The following is a 23,809-nucleotide window of genomic DNA, read 5'->3' as shown; positions in this document are numbered from 1 at the left end:
TGGTGGAATCAGTATCGATTTTGTCACGCAAATTTCTAGATTTTTGTTTCTTTTTTGCTTCAAGTTGGAAAACTAAAGTGCAAGTTAGGAAAAATCGTATATAGAAAATTAAGAGTATAAATGAATTTTAATAGACATGAACAAAATACATGTACACATATACGGCTCACCTAGAGTAACACACGCGTATGTTTTAATGCAACAGTTCAATTGATCATATGATTAATATCAGTGGCCGAGCCACATGCCCAGATGGTCTAAGTTAAAAAAAATGTAAATTTTTTATACTTTTGGGATAATATGATATTAGTTCGGGTAGATCAATTTAAAAAATTAAAAGATTCTAGAGTTTAAAATTTTGTCCGGGCAGATCGAGTCATATTTCTGGTTCCGCTACTGATTAATTAATATAATTGAACATGTTATATTAAAAGCAAAAAATTGTGTGAGACAGGTTTCACGTGTCGTATTTGGTGAGACAGATCTCTTATTTGAGTCATCCATGAAAAAAAAAAATTATTTTTTATGTTAAGAGTATTACTTTTTATATATTGTGAATATCGATATAGTTGACTCGTCTCACAGATAAAGATTCGTGAGATCGTCTCACAAGAGCCCTACTCTATATTAAAATATAACACACACACACACACACACACACACATATATATATATAGTGTACGTATTATGCATGTTATAAAATAAATCTTGTGATTGTACGTCTTTTACTCAAAATTGAATGGTGGGCGTGCGAATTTCTTTATTTCTTGCAGTCCGAATCTAGGAGCTACGTGCATTCATCGTCCGCGAAAACCCATTATTTAGAAAAATAAAAATTGAAAAAGTTCTTATTTTTTTAAGAAAAAAATATTTATTTCCAAGTGCATGTGAAATTATAAGTCAAAAACAAATCCCAGAAAAAAATATTTATTTCCAACTGCATGTGAAATTATAAGTCAAAAACAAATCTGATCCATTATTTTTACAGTGCCGGATAAAGACAAGTGGTCGTTCAGGTTTCTTCTGAAATAAATGATGGCAGCATTATTTATTTAGAATCTTAAATTTACCTGTCAGCCAATACAGTTAAAGCCATATTATATTATTTAATTTCTCCCAAGTGTAGATTCATATTTTTTCCCATCCAATTTACATCATGAAAATAAAATTAAATTGAATCAACACTGAAACAATCAATAACTCACGGAAACCGAAAACAGCCAGTTAATTTTGGAGTTAGACAAAAATTTGTGTGACACGGTCTTACGGATTGTAAAAAGTATTACCTTTTATTTTTTGAATATCGGTAAGGTTGAACCGTATCACAGATAAAGATTCATGAGATCGTCTCATAAGAGAGACATACTCTTAATTCATTGGGTTGGGGGAACAGATCATTGGAATTGGGGTTTTGGACTTTTTCTAATAAAGCAGCATTAACAGTGTGTTTTGTTTGGAGGTAATTCTCTAATAAGACTTTCAAACTTTTTCTTGTTTCTGTTCGTTTATAAAGTTAATTTCCCTCACTGCCGCTGAATCATTTTATTCTCTATGGATGTAAATATATGTGAACAATAGTTGTATGCATGTTCCAAGCAACGCTTTCGCGAACGTGACTGCATAATAGGTTCATATAATAATTAGTTCGCAGTAATTAATCATCTTGGTTTTATGAGAATTGTCAAAATATATTGTTTATAGGGATATATTGTAACCATTTATAAAATAAATAAATAATTAAAATAATGTATTGTTGAGTTAATCGTGTTTGCGTAAAAAATACTGGAACGAGTGACATCGATCTCTAGTGCGTTACGATGCTGAGACTTTAATGAAAACAATATACCATAATATTAACATTTTTAAAGTTGAGTTCATGTGTTTTGATCAAAACTTATGATTTTGAATATATCCTCTTAGATGGTCCAATTAGCTTTCACAATTAAGTTCCTTGTCAGTAGATATGGGTGCATTCATTAACAATCACATGAAGAATGAAAGATCAGATTTCAAAGGCAGAGATTATACCATAAGTTTTTATAAGGTTAAATTTTTTTGAGAATTTGTTCCTAGTTTTATTTTATTACCAAGAAATTTAATTTTGGATCGAATTAGATGTCATTTTCTGATTAATTATTGGGTTTAGGACCACTTATCCCAATGGATACAATATATAAGAAAATAAAATAAACTTTTATCACGAAATTAGTGATTGAAACATGATAAGATACATGACGCAATGGGAAGTTTGAAGGAGATATATTGTGCAATGGCATTTAAATTTGATAGGCATTTTAAAGGATCTTACACTACTTTGTATTTTTTGTTTTTTATTTTATCAAATTCCAGTTTTAATAATATAATTTTTGAAATTTAAATCATTTCATTCTGAGCCAACGTCGTGTCTATAGAAACTAGCATATCAGTCACACGTCAGTCGAGAAAAAAATACTAAATTACAAAAGAAAGAAAGACGGGGAACTAAAACTAAAATTTAATATATAGTTGACCAAAATCGCAAATCGATAAAAGTGCAAAATCAAAAATGTGATTTTCCCAAAAATAAGAATCATCGTTCAATATATGTGATATAACTTTTACAATTAGAATTGTTTGGAGATCTGTGTTGATATGTCTCACTCGTATAGTCAACTATTGACCCTTTTGGGAATTGATCTATTTCTCTCTTTTAATACTCAATTTGTTTACGATAAATTCTATCATTTTTGTTATCTTTTACCCGTAAAGTGTTTTTCAGGTAAAACGGCTCTTTCTTTTACTCTGACAGGCCGTCTTAAATGCATATGTGTTACGAAAAAATCATTCGATACTCAGTATTTGACAAAAGTTTGTGTGAGACGATCTTAGAAGTCGTATTTTGTGAGATGAATATCTTATTTCGGTCATCCATGAACAAATATTACTTTTTATTGTGAATATCGGTAGGATTGACCCGTTTCACAGATAAAGATTCGTGAAACCGTCTCACAAGAAACCTACTCAGAGTATTTTTCCACTAAAACAAATTAATTAACACTATATCATATCATTTTTATAGGTAACTGATTCAACAAAATCGAAACTAAGTCATATGAGCCATAAAAAAATTACACATGTCACTTCATCAATGTTTACATAAATGTGCACGGTAAATGTGCAACATATCAAAACTGATATTGCTGATATTCAAGCAATCATAAGGAGTGTTCATATCTTAGAAAGAATACGATTAGTGGAGAGATTAAAATCATAGTGTTCTGAGTGAAATACTTTGTACTCTCAATTCTCTTGTCATATTTGTTATTAATAAAGAAGTGATCTCCTTGTGAGATTTAGAGTGGACGTAGCCCAATCTTTAGATAAATCACTATAGATATTGATGTTCATCTTATTCATTTGTGGTATTACTTATGATGTTCAGCGTTATTCATTTGTGGTATTACTTATGATGTTCTGCTGCGATGTTACCTCGTTAATTTCCCTGATATCTCAACAGATATATATATATATATAATTTGATGTGTTACTCACTTAATGTAAGCACCGACAAGGTGACACTCATCTATTAGATAAGATGAAACGAGAAAAATTGTACGATCAATAAAAAAATGTCATTTCGTCGATGTTTGCATAAGTGTATACAATAGTTATGAATTATATCAAAATTTTAATATATATGAGATGAGATATTCACGATAACATAAGCTACACATTCGGAGCAACCTTAGTATCCCTACTAACTTTATTTAATAACAATATTATATTAAGAAAGTTGTAACTTGTACGGGTTTGAACAGGACTTTGCCCACCTTTTGGAATACAAGAGTGGCCCAAAAATATTAATGAAATTCGTATATATAGAACTCACGCATTAAATGTAGTGTGGTCCAATTAATGATCATCATTGATCAAGATCTTCATCTTGATAAAGTTTATCAAAATCAAAGGAAAAGGTGGAACAAAAGGTGGTCCAAATTCATATGGTTTTCCATCCTCCTCGTTGTCTACACAAAATACCATGCAAGTTCATGAGGCGTGGATGTCGTAGCAATCGGACGAGAAATGAATGGACGTTACAAATGTCCAACATCGATATATCAAACAAATAAAGAGTGATTTATAAACTCAAAAATGTTACATCACTAAATAGACAACTCTTTTGAGATGATACATCTCTTGAATTTATACATCGATGTAGTGGAAGGAGCGAGCAAGTAAGTGAAAAGTAAGTGAAAATCATCTAAAATGAGATGCCACATTTAAAATCGAATAACCTAACATCGATGTTGTTTTAAATGGCCTATTTTTGAGCTAAAAATGAGCTGCCACAGTTTAAAGTAAGTGAATTTATAACCTAACATCGATGTTGTTTTAATTATCATTTTGACCCGGTTTAAGATCCAATTTTATGGATAACTATTTGATTAATAAAATTGGATCTTAAACCGGGTCAAAATGATTATTAAAACATCTTAAAATTTTAACGATAAATATTTGACTATTAATATATCCTTATTTAATCCACCCAACCAAACACACCCTGAGGCTATGTTTGGTGTGTAGGATAAGATAACTAATTGAATTGATGACAAAACTTAATGTAAAGATATATATTGTTTTGTTTGGTAAGATTTTAATGAGAATGATAAATTTTACATTTTTTGTTGTTGAGACAAAAATACCCTAAACTAATACTGATGACAATTTGGTATATAAAATGATATTTGTAGCAATGTTTTCAAAATCATGTGGGTAAAATGTAATTTATATTATATTTTAGAAATTAGATTCTCAATCTTCCCAAAACAATGGGATGTCTTTTCACCCAAATAAGTTTTGTTTTATCATGAGCGTCATGATTAATTGGACCCATAAAAAATGAGACAAACATGAGTTTGACAATTTATCTATTGTTTATCACTCATACCAAACATACTCTGAAAGTTTAACTATAATTTTGATGATGTGAATGTCTCTTTTGGCGAGAATCAAAGGCCAAGATTTTTCAAGGATTCGATTGCTACTCTCAATTATCATTGGGTCATAAGCTAAACATTTTCCACTTTTTTTTATTCCTACCCCAAAATAGGCCCACCACAATTCTTTGGTCCCTCCCATTTTTAGGCCAGCCAAGAACAAAATCATTTCTGAAAACCATACAATTTCAAGGCTAAGAATCAGAAAATCTAATTATTTGGGATGGTGATTTTTATATTCGAGGATTCGAAATTCTTTGAATATTTATTTTTAAGTTGTCTTTTAGGCCGAAACAAAGTTTTTTGAATCCATACTATTCATTTCTTCAACAAAATTATACAACCCGAATCCAAATAAAAATGCAAAATCTAAAATTTATTTCATTAATGTTCATAAAAATAAAACAAAAAATATGTGAGATTATCTCACGAATCAATTTTGTGAGACAGATCTGCATCCATGTCGAAATTATTACTTATTATTATAAATATGAATACGTTTGACTCATAAATACGGTGTGTTGCTTTAGGATTAGTGGAGAGACGTAAGACTTGTCTACGCCAACCAAAAGGAATCCTCTTCATTAATTTTGAAGCTAAGTTTTATCACAATTTTTGTGTGAATAAAAATTAATCACAGAACTCCTTTCAAAAATAAAACACAAAACTTCATTATTGTCGCACCAAACTTTGTCACACGACCCCAAACTCAAGAAAACATTGCGAACCAATTATTTCTCCTTGTTTTACTTAAAATAATCAAGAAAACATTGCGAACCAATTATTTCTCCTTGTTTTACTTAAAATAAAATAACTAACACCACAAGATATTCTGGCATCAAACAATAGTCAAAAAACCATTAGCGACGGTTTTAGGAACATTATTTAAAGATCATCGCTAAGAATTGTACTTTTGTTTCATAGCCAAAGTCCAAAATGGATTTTCAAAGAAGTTTTAAATGTAAAATATAAATATTTAGCTAAGTTATTTGCTTGAATATACATAATAAATTTGATTTAAGAATTTGAAATCCGCTTAGATGAACATGTTGTAAATTACAAGCTATAGAGCCCAAATCTTGTTGGTAAACTGAGCTAGCCCATTTGCATTCTCACGGGTTGCATGAACTGAACATCTTTCTTGGCCCATTAAACTCACGGCCCGTTTGGACCAAAATAGATAATTGGTTTCGGATCCAAAATGGGAATTAAAATCGATGATTTAGTCACACTTTGGCTCATGAAATAAGAAACCAGAACTATGTGAAACCGTATAGACAACTTAATTATAAAATCTAAACTATTAAATCTTACTAGTTTAATTATCTCACAAGTTGTACCATTTATTCAAATTGGTCCAAATCCTAACCAAAATGGAACTAATTTATAACCAAGAGGGTCAGTACCAGTTTCAGCACACCGCTCGTTGTAATCAAAATCATGAGTTTTAAAACCAAAGCATAGTCGATTCAAAAATAAAAAATATCTGTTTTGGAACTATGTTTTAGACATATTGCTAAATTTTGAGATCATCACTTTTAATTTCTTCGTTTGCAATACAATATTGAAAGGAATATTTTATTTCTAATTAATCTTTGTCTTTTATACAATTTGAAATATAAGTTTTTTGCATTTCTAGACTTGTTTGATTGAATATAATCTTGGTATTTATCTTACATAATTTGTTTTTTGTATTTATCCCTCAGATATAGTATTTTAGATATGAATAGAGTTTTATTCATATTAAACTCTTGTTTCTATGTTTGTAGGATTGATTTGTTGGAAAGATAATTATGTCAAGGTATTAGTAGGATTGATTTTATGGAAGATAATTATGTCAAGGTATTAGTGCTATATACATACGACATATTCAGAAAAGAATTGAGCACAGTTGCTGGAGTTTTCTCTGAGCATACATAGAGTTCAAAGTTGAAAATTTTCGTGTGAAGAGTTTGTGTGATTGATTCACATAATTATCATGTTGCTGATTAGTGTTGACGACACTCGAAGAACAACAGTGCGTGTAGTGTTGGGTGAAGAGTGGTTTTGTTTGATTTTAAGCAATACGATTTTTGGTTTATGTGTCTAGTATTTGGTTTGAGTTTTTGATGCATTTAAATGCTTTGGAGTGTCAAGGAATTTATTTTTGTTAATTTCAATAGTATTGTTTTGTGTAAACGATTTACATGTTTTCTAGTGAATTTTTGTCATGAGACATTACATAAGTATTCGTACTTGTGCATAATTTAAATCGTTGTTTATTTATTAAAAGCTTACATGTGTGTTAAATGATTAGTTTCTGCTGCATGTTGTGTGTTGATGTTGACGACACTAAAGCACAATACTAACTTCTTATACACACATCATAATTTGTTTCATGTTCGTTTATAATCAACAACAACCTTTCAATTGGTATCAGAGCCAATTCTTGATATACTAAGTGATTGATTCTTGTGTATGGTTGTTTTTACAGGAAATATAACGATAGCTCAATGGACACATTGGCTTCAAGTGCTGCCTTTAGACCACGGGACTTGGATGGATCGAATTATGCATTTTGGAAAGTCGAGATGAGGATGTACATAAAATCCATCGAAGAAAGAGCTTGGCAACGGGTCCTGGATGGTTGGTCACTGTGGGGACCCGGGCTCTAACTCTGTTCTTTGGGATTAAATGGATCATTAATATACAAAGTGGGTCAAATTTTCGCTTTTCAACTTTCATTATAATGTTATATAAACAAACGTCAAGTCTTTATTTAATTTACAATCATACAAACATGTTGTGTACTAATACATAAATCCAACTAGTGTTTAATACAATACCAAATACAAATAGTCCAAGTCTACTAAAAACCACTAGTCCTCTGCTGCGCCCGTAGTCTCCACGCTATATCAATCTCGTCTCTGTCTCGACCCAGATCCTGCTCCACCTGTTGTTATGCACACATACAGACATAACAACAGCCAAAAACTCCGGTGAGAACAAATCCCAGTATAAACATGTATACATGCATATAATCAATCTAAAACATGCAACATGCTATTATGAATGTCATCCATATAAACATGCAATGTAATGCGAATCAAACCATGTCTGGACTCGACTCGACTAAAACTCTAGAGATCCCGGTGTGAATAAGACGATCTATCACCTACCCTCCCAATCGGGGTGACGGTACGTCTTATTCCTAGATTTCGGCCTAATCTATATCCACATCTACAATAGGAGACGAGTCTTCTCCTAAGCTGTGATATCACCGAACATCTAGAAGTTTGACTGTTTCTGTCAAGACTCCCTATCTTAAATGCAATGCATAACAATCTGTAACCAATGCATAAACATCTCAAAAGATTTGACTACAATTCTATAAACAAATCACAATAATAATTCAAAATAAACAATAAATCTAGTATGTGATTTTGGTTGGGAAACTCAAATGTGATCTCATTTGAGTTGTATCTCCCCAAACAAAAACATGTATTATACCTTTCTCGTCGCCCAATCTGTGTCGTAGTCGAAGTCTCTAAGACGAATCTGTCAATATCAAATCTGAAATGGAAATGTTGATACATATTCTATCAATCTCTAATCTCAATCAACCTATACCTAATTCTGAAATCAATCTTAATATTATTCGACGACTTAACCGCGTATTTTCAATATATCTAGCAACACTAAACAACACATATCAATTCTCCCAATTCCTAATCAATAACTGTACAAATCTGATACCACGTCCCAGTTAATTTAACTCTGAAATTCCTAAAAATTCTATACGGTGTCCGTTCTTCAATCCGATTTCAATTATACGATGTCTAATATGTCAGAAACACCATATATGAATCATATCTGATTCTTTCAACATCATAATTTCAAGACATATCAAAACATAGTAAAACTTACGTCCACTCGTAGCCTGTAACGCTAGGAACACAGTACTGAAGTCGGATTCAAAATCTGACGGACAGATTGCAATATAAAGGCGTAAGGATTTTTTTACAAATTTTCAGAAACTTTTCTCGTTTCTTTCTTCTTAAATTCTGAAGGAATGAATCATTATTCATTTATATATATCCTTCATGCATGCAAGAGCAACGTGTCTATTTTTCATGACTTCCGGTCGGCGCTCGAGCGGTAAGAAAGTACCGCTCGAGCGCGGCACTTTCTGTCCCAGCATTTCCGTAATGCACCTTGGCGCTCGGGCGGTCACAATCTACCGCCCGGGCGCCACATCTTCTGCCCGAACATGCTACATTGGCGCTCGGGCGGTCATTTTCTACCGCTCGGGCGCCAATGGTTCTGCCCAAAACTTGTGTAATTTATATACTTTGCCCAGTCTGGTCTCGTAATGGCCCGTTTATACTTATATCTATTCAAATTCACTAATCTCATAGCAAATTACGATAATAAAATTCTCGGGCATTACAGTCACCACCTAGAATTGTTGATGCAGATGATGACAACCGAGTTAAACCTAAGAGTGCATGGTCTAATGATGAGGTTCAAACCTCAAATTTTAACTCAAAGACACTCAATGTCATATTTATCTCTGTTGATGTCGACATGTTCAGCCTTATTACCAATTGCACATCTTCCAAAGTCGCTTGGGACATTCTCCAAAAACACTGTGAAGGATCAAAAAGTGTTCGTAGAGATAAATTGAGGATGTTGGCCTCCAAATTTGAGAGCCTCGTGATGGTAGAAAATGAGACCATTGTGTATGATCGAAGACTTCAGGACATAGCTAATGAAGCTTTTGGTCTCGGTGTCCTTTTGTCTAATGAAAGGCTTGTCAGCAAGGTATTGATATTGCTTTCAGATCGGTTTAACATCAAGATCTGTGTCATTGATGAGTCAAAGGACACATTTACATTGGATCTGAAAGATTTGATAAGTTCTCTCAGGACATTTGAGATGAATTTAGATCTACAAAGAAGAGATAAGAGGAAGTCCATTGCATTACAAACTTCTGATGACTCCTTCAACAATCTAATTCAGGAAACAAATGAATATGATCTCGGTGAGGAGTCCATCTCCTTGATTACTAAGAATTTTGGTTATTACTTGAAGAGGATGAGAGATAAAAAGAAAATTATGCAACCACTGAAACCTTCTTTTGGACCTTTTGACTAAAATAAACTGCATACACCTGCTCAATATTTTAAACCGAGAAATGAAGTGATGGCTCGACCAGAAACTAAAATATTAGAGTCCGTACAGTGTAGAGAGTGTTCTGGATATGGGCATTATACAAATTAGTGTGCCAATCGACGTCACAGAAATAAAATCATGGCAGTTTCTTTGAGTGATGAGGGTTCTGATGAAGAACTTGAATCTAGTAAATGAGATGATTTCACCTCTCTGTATGCCATTTTGATGTATACAACCAACTTCAAGTCAATCCACTTGGTGTTGCCACTGGTGCCGGGTCGCAACACCATATCAAAGTCACTGTGACTTAATGCAAAATCTCTTTGGAACTCAGATTGTGAAGAAATTCAGAAATATGACCAAGAAAAGCTTACTAGAGAGACTGTCCAGATGATGTATAAAGAGTTGTATGATGATTGGTTAAAAGATATGAGATAAATTTGATGCTTTCAAAAGAAAATACTGAGTTAAAAAATAGTTTGTCTCGACTTAAAATCTTATTGAGTAGAAAGAACCTTAAACTTTGAAAAGTCAAGGATGATCTCGAGAAGGCCTCAAAAACTCTTGCAAAATTCAACTCAAGTTCATCAAAACTTGACTCGATGCTAACAATGGGAAATGATAGCAGAGCTGGTATTGGATGTGTTGAAAGCGTATATGAACATGGTGAATCTTCAAACTTCAGATAAAAATCAACCGTGTTCATAAAATAAAGTGCAGAAAATTCAGTCTCCTTAATAGTTGACCCTACTGTGAAGACTCTGCCAACCTCAAAGCTAGTCTCGAAAAAAGGCCAAAACAAATCAAAGCTCTCTCGACTCTTTTGAAAGTTGATAATCTAGTGGAGGTGTCACAAACCAAGAAGCTAGTGTCAATATCTAAACCAAAGCAAAGAAAGCGATAGTTTATCTGCCACTACTGCCATAAGCCTGGTCACATCAAGCTTTTCTGCTACAAACTAAGAGATGACTACCTGAATTGGAAATCAAATCGGGTGTTGCACAAGGTGTTCCACAACACCAAGCACAACACCGCAGTAAAAAATTCTTCCACAAGGAAAATATGAGTTCCCAAAACTGTTATTCGCTGAAATGTCATTTATACTTCTTTAAAAACTAGCATTACAGGTACGTGGTACTTTGACAGTTGGTGCTCACGCCACATGACCGGATCTAAAGAACACCTCAGGGATTATGTTGAAGTAAAAAGTGGGTGTGTAACCTATGGTGGTAGTGTTAAAGAAAGAATGTATGCAAAAGAACCCTGCATATTGATGGGTTTCCTGAACTTCACAATGTTCTACACGTTGAAGGACTTATGTCGAACTTAATAAGCATAAGTTAACTTTGTGATGATGATTTGTGTTAAGTTTGATTCTACGAGAGGTATGCCAAATTTAAGTTCAGGTAATGCATATGTTTGTGGTCTGTGTCAGAAAGCAAACACGTGTTGCACACCCGATATTGCAGCACTTTGGAATAACACGGTGCCTTGAACTCTTGTACATGGATCTACTGAGTCCAATGGATGTTGAGAGCTTGTGTGGTAAGAAAATGTAGATGATTTCTCTCGTTTTACTTGGGTAAGTTTCCTTAGACAAAAATCTGATAGTTTTGATGTTTTTAAGAAGTTTCATACTAGAATACTCAATTTGCATGAAGCAAATGTGTTTAAAATAAGAACTGGTCATGGTAAAGAGTTGAAAATTCCATTTTCCTTCTTTGTGTGATAAGAAAGATACGACATGTCACATTTTCAACCGTATATTTTTAAGGAATGGATGTACCATGACATTCTATGAAATCGTTTTGGGAAAGAAATCAAACCTTAAATATTTTCATATATTTTGTTTTTTTTTTTTGCTACTGACCGACGATTTAGGTTGGAAATAAATCTAGCAAGCAGATTAGGCAAAGTAATAGTAATTGGATGATGAGTCCAGGTATTATACCCACATATATCGATGTTTAAATACTAGAATATGAATTATTTTTCCAAATTTATGTTAATAAAATTCAATGAGATGATATATATTATTTGAAACTAATTTAAACAATTTAAATAAATTAACTAAAGCAAAAATAATCCAAACAATTAATTTAGACAAAAATTCAAATTATTTAAAAACGTCTAAGACGCACAACGGTACCAAGACAAACTTATAATCCACGTGTCAAATTTAAATCCAATAAATTAATTACTTAATTCACGCCAAAATTCCCAAAATTATCTTTTAAATGATTTCTTGAATTAATAAATCTAATTAAATATAACAATCCAATTATTCCTAACTGAATTTATTTAGATTGAACTGCATTAAGTCGCTATGAAATTCCAGCTTTTCAACCTATGGTCTCACACTGAAATCAAATACTATTTCTAGTTTTTTTGACCATGTTTTGATGTATGTATGAAGTAAATATTAATATATCGTCTTCTGGTTTAGATTAACCGACAAATATTCAATTTAATTGGCCAGATTAAATGAACAAATGATAAACGTCATCAATCAATGAATAAAAATAAATAATAAAATTGAATCAAACTCAAAACATCAAAAATAATTTGTCTAGGCCCTATTATCATGGCCTTCTTCTATAAAAGTCTACTCCATAAATTCAAAACAAAAGTGCAAACCATGTTTAAATTTAATGAAGAAAACATAGTTGAGAAAGAATGAAATGAATTCTCAGTGATTTGACGTTTGTTGAGGAATTCCTCCTGCTTCTGCTTTCAATCTTCTTACCTTCAATTCTTCTTTCGCGCTGTAGCTGCTTCATTGTAGCCCTCTGCTCTATACTTCCTCTCTTTTCCTCTGTTGTTATGGCTTTCCCCTCTTTGTACGCTTCTGCCTCCTTTTTATCCTTCTAATTCCTTCAATTCCTTTTAAGCTCATCTCAAACTTAAACCTTGTAGATAAGATTGTAGATTTATTGTTGGAATAAATTTCAGATGTTTGACAAACTGAACGTTTAATAGATTAAACCAAATGATCTAAAAACTGATAGAAACTTATCTAAATTATGCAAACTATCGGATGCCAGTAACTGAAGTATAATACGCAGATTTTCGAAGGTAACTAATCAGCAACTGAACTACGCAGAAAACTGGAACTGATCAGTTACTACAAAGAGCTGTGAGCTTATCTTGTGACAATGTGCAATGCGCCAGTGACGATTCCATCTATATCGGCACTTATGTCACAAGATCACTCGTTTACTACTCGTCTAATACATGCTTTCTATAAATCAAATAAAACAAGCATATCAATTCAAATATATGTACATAATAACAATAAGTATGTGATTTAGGAAAACTCAAGTATATCATACTCGAGTCGTTCTCCCGGTACCACATTGACTTATACCTTTGTCTTTTCGGTCTGACGAAGTCGAAGTCTCGAAGTCAAATCTGTCCATATCAAATCTGAAATGACAATATCGAATAGACTGTGTCAATGTACAACTCAATTCAAGACTTGTTCTGATCAATACGCAAATCAAGACATAATCTGATCAATGTCAACGATATCATGATACAATCTCAATCAATACTAAATCTGATCAAAATCAATCTACTGATGTTTCGACGGCATAACAATACAGTCTTGATAACCCCGTCAATCTCAACATCATAGAAATAATACCACAACTCATAATTAATATCAGTACAACCCATAATCTTAACAATAACAGATCATAATTTCAAATCTGTACAATCTCGCAATACCGGCAATATAATATTAGTATATACGAATCAACAACTCGTCTGATCCAAGTCTGAATAATATCAATATACCCAACAATACAATATCAATCAGATATCATTCCCAACACCTCATAATCGATAACAACACAAATCTGATATCCATTCAATCTAATCACAATCAAATCAATTCTGAAAATTCATAATAATTTCATACGGTATCTGTTCTTCGATCCGGTTTCGATTACACAATGTCTGATATCGCAAGAACAACATATGTGGATCATATCTGATTCTGACAGTATCATAATTTCAAATCATGTCAAAACGTAACAAAACTTACGTCCAGTTGAAGCTCTCGTTTCTAGGAACTCGGTGCTGCAGTCGGATTAAAAATCAGACGGGCGGATCGTTATAAATCACGAATCTATGATGAAAAGTTCGAAGTTTCTTTATTCTTTCGTTTTCTTCTTTTCTCTAACGCAATTCTGAAGAAGAAATGTTGTGTGTGTGTGTATATATATATATATATATATATATATATATATATATATATATATATATATATATATATATATATATATTGCACGGTGAAGACCAAGTGTCAATTTTTCATGCTGCATGACTCGCGCATATGCACGCCCACGCCCCGCGCATATGCGCGAGACCTACTGTCTCGGTGCATTACAACTCGCGCATATGCGCGCCTCCAACTTCTCTGCCATGCTCGCGCATATGCGCCAACTACTCTGGACTTCCCCTTGGCTTCTCGCGATAGCTCGCGCATATGCGCGAGGTCTTCTGCCACTCACGCGCATATGCGCGGATCCTCGTCGCGCATATGCACAAGGTGTTCTGCCCTCGCACATAATTTGTGTTTCCTTCCGTCTTTTCCGGTCTAATCCTTTCCCTCTATAATCACCTCAATTATCATCAAATTATTTCAGATCACGGTGATCAAATTCTCGGGCCTTACAGTTGGAGCTACCATATCTAAATCAAAATTTTTTTTGGAAGTATTGACTCATAAACAGTGGTGTTGCCAGGAGGTGTTGCCAACACCAAGTTCAAACACCATATAATTTATACACTACCTGACATTTTGATAATTCATCATACTGAATGCATATTGAGGGCATGCATATTGATTTTTGTTTCGTGAATTCATCATGAATAGTGCCGTATCAGTATCTGATCTATGAGAATTGATAAACACCTTGATTACCCAAATTTTGAATTTAATTGACTACTTGTATTAGTGGGTTATAATCAACGTGGGTTTTCAGTGAATAATCTTCTGAAATAGGCGTAACACGAGGTTGAAGAGTGGTTTCATTTGATTTTAAGCAATATGATTTTTGGCTTATGCGTCTAGTATTTGATTAATTTAAATTTGTTGTTTGTTTAATAAAAGTTTGTGTGTGTGTGTGTGTGTTAAATAATTAATTTTCATTGCATGTTTTGTAAACACAACACTAACTTATGATACACACATCATAATTTGTTTCATATTCGTTTATGAACAATAACAACCTTTCAAGATATTAATAAATATTTTAATTTTTGTTAATGTAATTTTTCTCCTAGGTTTACATAATATAATATTTTTAAGTCAAAATATTTCTTTTAATTATACATATAGATTGAATCGACGCGTATTTAAAAAATTTGTTAATAACGACTTATGTATAAATTATGTCTTTTGATTGTTGGATATGTCAATACTTCATGAGACACCCAAGTCATTATGGTCTCTCCAACAACTATTTTCCTATTTAAAATTATTTATGGTTCTCCACTACTTGTCTTCAAAGCAAGATTAAAAAACAACCACGAAGTTTTCAACAAAAAAAGAGACCAAATTGATAAGAGTTTCAATTGATTAATTTCCATTGTCGAGTAAAGTTTTGAAATGTGTCACACATATGCTACGTACACTTATTTCATAATTTATATACACATCACATGTATCCGACCATTACTTAGTGAATTATATTCTTAAAAAAAATACTATTATATCTCAAAATTATGATTCCGAAATTACCGTGTATCTCGCTTATTACAGAGTAATATAAAAACTCATATGAGACGGTTTTATGAGTCAATTTCGTGATACGGATCTTCGACCTGTCGTACGAAAAATATTACTTTTATGTCAAAAGTATTATTTATTCATGATAGTTATGAATCGAGTCAGACAATAAAGTATTAGGAGTAATTTGCATGATTATAGTTAGCTAGCCAGCTCTACTTATTACTTAGCAACATATTGAAGTTTTAATGTCATATTCTTTCCAACAAACAATGGAAAACAAACATATTCCTAAAATTCTTTCACTTATAATTTATAAAACAAATCGAATAAAGGAAGGTCACGGATCTATTCGTGAAACGGGTCAAACCGTGTCATACTTAAATTGAAATAAACACTTTTAACATAGAAGTAATATTTTTCATGAATTGGATCAGATTAAATATATTTTAACAAAATTAATTTGTAATACCGTCGAATTTTTGTGACAAAGGCTAATATTGTCAAATATTAATAAGTAGCCACATGAGTTGCTGTTTTCACTCCCTTTCTCAGTCAGTTAGGATCCTCCAAAATGGGCCTACAAAGATAAAATATAAAAATTCCAATGTTGACTCCAAGTTGTAAAGAAATGTTAGGCCCATTTGATGTTTATCCAAATTCACTCACAACTGTATTTTGTTTATGTAGTTGATAAATTTATTTCATATTAACATAAAAGTATTTTTAAATTTGTATGAGTTTTTTCAGGACAATTTGTATGTGTTTTTAAGGTTAATTGTCGAAGATAGATGCATCTATTCTTATGTAAGCATTTTTTAAGTAGGTTTTTATGAGGCAGTCTTACGAATATTTTTATTTGAGACGGGTCAATCATGCTCATATTTATAATAATAAGTAATATTTTTAGTATAAAAAGTAATAATTTTTCATGGATGATACTAATAAGAGATTCACCTCACAAAATTGACTCATAAGACCGTCTCACAAATATTTTGTGTGTGTGTGTGTTTTTTTTTACAGCTACACGATCGAAGGAGGAAAAATATTTCATAATGAGATATAATTTAGGAAAATGTAGTATTTACTACAAAATTCCATATCCAAAAATCCAATGAAATAAAACCATTACAAAAATAAAGTTTCATATCAAAAAGCCCGGTTGGTAAAAAACTAAAAGATTTTCTTACTAAATTAATATATTCGGAAGTTTTATCCATTTTTTAGTAAAATACTCTAATCTGGTTAATTTTTTGTCAAAAATAAATATAATAATATTAAAAAAAATTAACTAAATTTACGTTTCAAAAAAGAATCAAAATCATATCATACTATAACAATATTTAAAATTTTAACTATTCTTATATAATCGATAAACTTAACGTAACATATATGATTTTGGCAAAAACTTGTGTGAGACGGTCTCACGGATCTTATTTGTGAGACGGATCTCTTATTTGGGTCACCCATGCAAAAGTATCACTTTTTATGCTAAGAGTATTACTTTTTATTATGAATATGGGTAGGGTTGACCCGTCTCACAGATTATGATCCGTGAGACGGTCTCACATGAGAGTCACTCTATGATTTTATTTCATATACACTCAAAGTTAATTTGAGATATTGAAGAAAAAAATTACATAAATATTTTAATGAGATTTATATTAGGTTTTTGTTCATATAAATTATTAAATGGATTTTTGTGCATATAAATTATTAACATTCTGTATGCTCTTTTTTTTTCGAAATAATAATTATTATTACAATATAAAAATTTTTTATGGAAATTTAATATTTTAAATATTCAATTATTTTTGTGCTCAGGAAAAAAATCTCACATTCTTTGCCGTGCTTGCAAATCTCATTTAATAATTTGGACTATAGAAATCATTTATTACGTACACCTGGACTTATATTAAAAAATGTTTCTTCATATAAAATTACCTATCAATTTACTCAATTTTTATGCACAAAATCCTTTAATTTTACCACCACAACAAGGATACTAAAATATGGAAAATGATGTCGATAACTTACATCTTTAAAAATTGAGATGAGCTCTGAGATTCGACTGTAACAAACTCATTATCAGGTTAATATTAAAAAATGATTGATAAATAAATATGTAGAAATTATGAACTAAACTTTTTTCCAAAAAATTTAACAGTATTATATATAAATATTGAGTGACATGTAGAATATGTTTAAGACTAAATTTAAATCTAAAAAATTCAAAACATTTATTAATCACAAAATAAAAATCAAATCCCTTCGTTCAAATTTGATATATCTTCACCACCCCATATCTTTGCTTTAATTAATCTAAATATGGTTAGGTAAATAAAACCCATATTTCGTGCCCGAATTTCGAGATAGATTTCGAGTTCGAAAGTCAACTATAACAAATTTTTCCGAGCTAAAAAAACTATTTTTTGTGGTAAAAACTTGTATGAGACGGTCTCACGAGTCGTATTTTGTGAGACTGATATTTTATTTGGTGCATTCATGAAAAATTATTACTTTTTATGCTAAGAGTAGAATTTTTTATTGTGAATATCGGTAGAGTTGACCTGTCTTACAGATAAAGATTCGTGAGACCGTCTCACAAGAGACGTACTCATATTTTGTATATCCAATAATTTTTTAAAATTTTATTGATGTAAATAATTTTCTTAACAAATACATTTCAAGATATATTACGAGTCATTTCAATAACCATTGATTAAAACACAAGCATAATGGTGAAATTGATTAACTACGACCACTCCATTAATTGGTAGTGAAAAAATGTGTCTTGCCTTCAGATACATGGTTACATTCCATGGAATGTCAATAATATCAAGATTTTTGACAAAATAGATAGTGACATAGATTATTCTTGAAGATAAAATTGGATTTGGATCATCTCTGTCGATGAACACGATATGTTATGATGTGCATTTCTTATACGAGATAATTAATTAATCATCTCCTTCCTCTCATATTATGATAAATTTAAAAAATTGTCAGATGAATTGATCATCTTATTTTAAAAATTCACATCCGATAATATAACATGTCTATAGATAACCATACTTTCGTAGGGATTTAGGTGCTAGTTCTTCTGGCTATATTTCTAGAGTGGGTCACATGTGAGACCGTCTCACGGATCTTAATATGTGAGACGGGTCAACCCTATCCATATTCTCAATAAAAATTAATACTTTTAGCATAAAAAATAATATTTTTTCATGGATAACCCAAATAAGATATTCGTCTCACAAATACGACTCGTGAGACCGTCTCACACAAGTTTTTGCCATATTTCTATTTGCTATGGTATAGGTAGTGCATATATATTTTTATCTATACATTTTTATGACGAAAAACAATGATTGTACTTGTTGATGAGAGATATCGAAATATATCGTTTATGCTGTTGTATGAAAAATTTGAGTTGTATTTTTACACCAATAATAACTTTTGACAAAGTAGCAAAAACTCAATCTAATGATTGCTATCAAAGAAATTCACGTGAATTTCAGTATAATACAATTATTAAGAATAAGATTGTTGAAAAATAATAATATTTAATATAATAATCAAAATATAACGTTTAGGCTATTATACGATTTAAAAAATATGAAATATATTATTATATTGGGTCGTAATTTTTTTTTTATGAAACTGACATATCCTACATTTCGTTTTAATTGATGAAAGATATTTATGCATCTTGCTTGGGACAGAGCGACTAGTCAAATAATGTTGTATCCAATGGACACCCAGATTAAATAAGTGTCCAGTTTCCACCTTGATTTAAATATTGATTTCAGAAATTTCAGCGCCCATACTTAACCTGGGAATTGATTTTTTTAAAAATATATAAAAATAAATGTTAAATATATATATATATATATATATATATGTGTGTGTGTGCGCTTATATAAAACTTGTTTGAAATGGTCTCACAGGTTATATTTTATGAGATAGATATCTTATTTAAGTCATCCATGAAAAAATATTATTTTTTATGCTAATATTATTACTTTTTATTGTGAATATCAGTAGGGTTTACCCGTCTCACAGATAAATATTCGTGAGACCATATCACAAAATACCCCCTCATATATTAATGGATAAAAAGTAGCAATCAAAAGCATCCATTCAATTGGGTAATAAAATAGGTTGACAAATTTGTTCTATAAATGGAAAGAACCCCAAAAGATTAACCTAACCATCAAAACAATTTAAAATTTAAAATATAATAGCACATGAATTTTTGGGCTTTGCTTTACTTGAATGATTGGAAATGATGAAAAGCATGAGGATAAGTTTGGATCACTTGATTGAATGAATATGTACAATAAGTTAAAATTGAAAATATTACTTTTATTTTTCAAAAAAGTAAATTACCCATAAAAGGATAGACATAAGCTTTATTTTAACACGAGGAGCATCTTAAATTAAGACAAAAATTTGTATAAGATGATAGCACGGGTCGTATTTTGTGAGAGGAATATCTTATTTGGGTCATCCATGAAAAAATATTACTTTTTATGCTAAGAATATTATTTTTTATTGTGAATATCGGTAAGGTTGACAAATCTCACAGATAAAGATTCGTGAGACCGTCTCACAATAGATTTATTCTAAATTAAATTGATAGATAAAAATCACAATTCATATATTTTTTTAAAAAAGAGAGACTGTTTTTATGTTTTAAAATAGTTTCACCGCTCAATCATCCACATACCATTTAGATATGTCTTGTGGTCGGTCCCCGTAGCTGGCCATTTTAACGGTGCTACAATTAATATAATTATTTTATGGCTTCAAACATTTGAGTTTATGGTTACTGATCAATAAATTCAGGTAAAATTAATGATAGATGCCTAACCTACATTATATATTTTTTTAGTCAAAGATATAATATATATAGTCAAAGATATAATTATATCTTTGACTAAAAAAATATATAATGTAGGTTAGGCATCTATCATTAATTTTACCTGAGTTTATTGAAGAATATACATACATTAATAATTATAACAACAATAATAAATGGACTCTTGTTAGGATAGTAGATAATGGTTTAAAGGGAGTGAATGAATTGTTATAAAATTATAATAAATAATGTGAAATTCAAACTGTGTTACAGTTCAAGTCAATATTCCAATCAGACTGAGTAAAGTAATCTACTGAAATACTTGAGTGCAAAAACAACTCAAGTTACTAAGTGAATACGATATATGCAAGTGCAACAAATCAGTTCAAGTTAGAGAGTCAACATCAAAGATGATTATATAAAAGATAAGTAAAACGACTGAAAGTAAATAAGGACATGAGTTTGTTAATGGAAGTACAAAAACTAAATTTTTATTTTTCTCATTCTTATGTTTTCAGAAGATTTCAATAAAAAATTTTATCAGATATGACAGCTACAGTGATTCTCACAATATTATGAAACTTGTGTAATCGAAAGATGAGTGATAATACAGAGCGTACAATACGATCCTTAATTGATCTGATAAAACTTGCTGCTTAAAATAAATCTTGTTAGAGATGTTGTGCGATATGAGAATGCTTGATGAAGATAAATGTAACAATAGTCTCTTCACTTCTGATGCATCCTATTTTATAGGTGTTGATCTCAAACGTTAATAAATAGATATGATCATTGTCATGTTTCCAAAGATAGAAACGGTTAATTCAAATTCCTTAGACACTAAACAAAATAGGTAGCCAACAGACTTTTTATTTTGTCTTTACTGACAACTCTTGGAATAAACTCAGAGGTTAATATGTTGTCTTCAAATAATGATTTCGGATTAGTCTAAAAGCTGATATTTTATGCTCACATAATAAGTGCAGACAACTTGGTTACACTCGAGCTATTGTATATGCTTATCGGATCGGTTAAGTTGGATGACTTGATTTGTCTATGTGAGTTCGTTCATCTCATCTTGTGTCGGATGTTCTTTCATTGATAGTTTTGTCAGTTCAGCTAAGCGATTTCTGTATTTAGTAATTTAGCCTAAGTCAATATCAGTTTAGTTTGTGATCACCAAAATTTATATTCAAATTTTATCTTAACAATTCTTATCTCCATTGGTGTAGTTATCGCCTCGTGATATGTGATTGTTAAAATTTCATAGTTAAATTATACTGTAACAAGGAACTCCTTTGATTTAACATAATTATTTAAAATTATTGTATATTTTAAATAATATAGATGTTAAATAAAAAATACTTAGTCATTTGAGTTTTATTGACTCTTGTGTAAAAAAAAATTATTTTAATAATATTTTAGGGTTTTGTCAATTATGATATTTGTAATAGCCGAGCCTGGTGAACGGTACGGTTTAAGTTTTCGTATGTTATGGATTTATTGATTAAGTTTAAGTTTAGTTGTGATGTTAAGAGTTGTGATTATGGGCCATAGTATTGTTGGTTATTATTGTCTTGAGGTGTGGTTGATATTGTTAGTTGATGGCAGTTGCGTCGTTTCAGTGTTTTGGTTCGTTTTTGGTTGCCTTAGATTTTGTCTTGGCCGTGACCAGACCGCACCCGCGCTCAGTGTAAGGACCGCACCCGCGGTCGTAATTCTTGGATTTTGGTGTTTTTCCCGTAGCAACACCGCACCCGCGGTATAGAGGACACCGCACCCGCGGTGTAGCACCGTACCCGCGGTGATTGCAGGACCGCACCCGCGGTCGTCGTTTTCCAGAATTTTGTGGAGTTGCCGTGAGCTTGGCGCACCCGCGGTAGAGGAGTAGCGCACCCACAGTCGCGCACAGCAGAAACGTGTTTCGAACTTTTAAGTGATAAATTGGATGATTTGGTTCACTTTTCTTATTTCCTTCTCTTCCATTTTCGAAATATCTTCCCTTGGAGGCTAGGGTTTCTCTCATTTCTTTGATTTCCTACCTTTGATTCTTGCATCTTGGTGGCTATTTGTTGAGAGATTAAGGTTCTTGGTTGTTCAAGGAGCTAAGGTAAGTCTTTTGGTTTAGTTATTTCTCGGTTTTGGGGGAGAGATGTTATGGGTTTGTTGATTTGGTTGGATTTATGGGTTAATTGACATGGGTTTTTGGTTATTGAGATGATGATGGTGTTATTTATGGATTATTGTTGTAGGATTTCAACCAAGGAGTTAGATTCAAGGTTTCAAATGGTTGTAAGTGGAATTTCATCCCTTGTGCTCACATGATTACATATGTATTGTGTTTCAAAGGTTTTATTGTGTTATTCTCTTCATTTGATTCACTATTATGTATTGATACCTTTGTTGTATATTGTGGAGACAATTGATGTCTCAACTATGAGAAAGAAATACAAAAGAGAAAGAATATCAAAGTGTTTGATGAAATGTCCCAAAGAAAGAGTTTAAATGTTTTATGGATTGATAGATACATAGTCAGAGATTGCATGCAATTAGTTGATCAACGACCATAGGCTTATATCCCTCAGAGTTGTCGATTTATATCGATGGGATACGAGCAACCACAGACAGAGTTACTATTGATATCAATCCACCATAGTAAAGAGAAATACCATCTCATTGTTATTGTTATTGCTATGTTATTCATGTTTCAGAGTTGATGGTATTTAATGTTTTCAAAGCCATGTTTTACAGAGTATACTATGTATCATTGCTATGTAAGAATTCCACTTGCTGAGTTTTATACTCATTTCAGTTATTTCATGTGATGCAGATAAGAGCGACGGACCAGGACGTTGATTATGGCCCGGAGTCATATGCATACGAAGATTGGAAGGAAGAAGTTTGTTTTGCAAGCAATATTTTTGGACATGATCATTAATATGATGTTTTGTATTTTGATGTATCATTTAGTTGATCATGTTGATACTTTTGATGATATTTGGAAATGTATTTTGAAATTCCTTCCATTTTAAAGAAAATTTTAAATTCCGCTGCTATTTTATTGCAAACGGGTCG

The sequence above is a fragment of the Primulina eburnea genome, chromosome 14, assembly GCF_022965805.1.
Source record: "Primulina eburnea isolate SZY01 chromosome 14, ASM2296580v1, whole genome shotgun sequence".
Classification (NCBI taxonomy): domain Eukaryota; kingdom Viridiplantae; phylum Streptophyta; class Magnoliopsida; order Lamiales; family Gesneriaceae; genus Primulina; species Primulina eburnea.
The sequence above is the reverse complement of the archived record's forward strand: the minus strand, read 5'-3'. Positions refer to the sequence as shown.